An 833-nucleotide genomic window follows, 5' to 3' on the forward strand; every position below is an offset into this window, starting at 1 on the left:
TGATAACACCATAATCGACTGCGCATGCTTCAGATCTTACATCCCACAAATTTTGATTTTTTTCGCTAATATCAAGAATAGGCTGCTGCCTCGCTAAGGCTCGCCAGCAATAAACCCTTTTTTTGGTTTGCTGGTATGTTGCTTATGATGTCCTCGGCTGAGATATGGTCCTCAAAATTTCTCCTTTGCCCTCAAGCCTCGCTTCTCGCCCAAGATTCATTTTTCTCTCAGACGTGGACATTTTGAGACCTGAATGGGTATACGCATTTATGTGGCACTGAATTATGCACGCATTTTGATTTGTTCTTACGGAAGATGACGTCACTTTTTTTGTTTTCTGTTTTCAGAGAAATATATGCAATGTCAGCAATTCATGCCAGGTGTGAAAACGTGCTGAAAACATCATTACCTTCGCGTGATCCACGGCAACTCGGAATGGACTCTGTTAATCTCGAACCTTTTGTTAAAAAAAAAAATCAAAACAGCTCGCAGTCTTAACAAACATTGTTTGTAGAAAAATACGCTATATAAAATGAAAATCATTACCTGCCAAATTTTGCGAGTTTCGATGGGTCTTTCTTGCGAGTCAACAAAGAGACACCGTGAGTTCATGAAGAAGATTGCCGTAAGGAGTCAGTTATGAACGATCTATAACCATGAAACCTAATTTTTCCTCGTTTGCCTTTCCGGAAAATAGTTTTGGGCTTCTGGCACAAGCAACTTGTTACGTGGAAATAAACGAGAAGAAAATTCCACGTATAAATTATGGCAAACACGAAAATGTTTACTTTCGCACAGAAACGCAAACCATTAAGCAGGAAAAATGGCGGGAA

Source organism: Montipora foliosa, unplaced genomic scaffold, assembly GCF_036669935.1.
Source record: "Montipora foliosa isolate CH-2021 unplaced genomic scaffold, ASM3666993v2 scaffold_393, whole genome shotgun sequence".
NCBI classification, from domain to species: Eukaryota; Metazoa; Cnidaria; class Anthozoa; order Scleractinia; family Acroporidae; genus Montipora; species Montipora foliosa.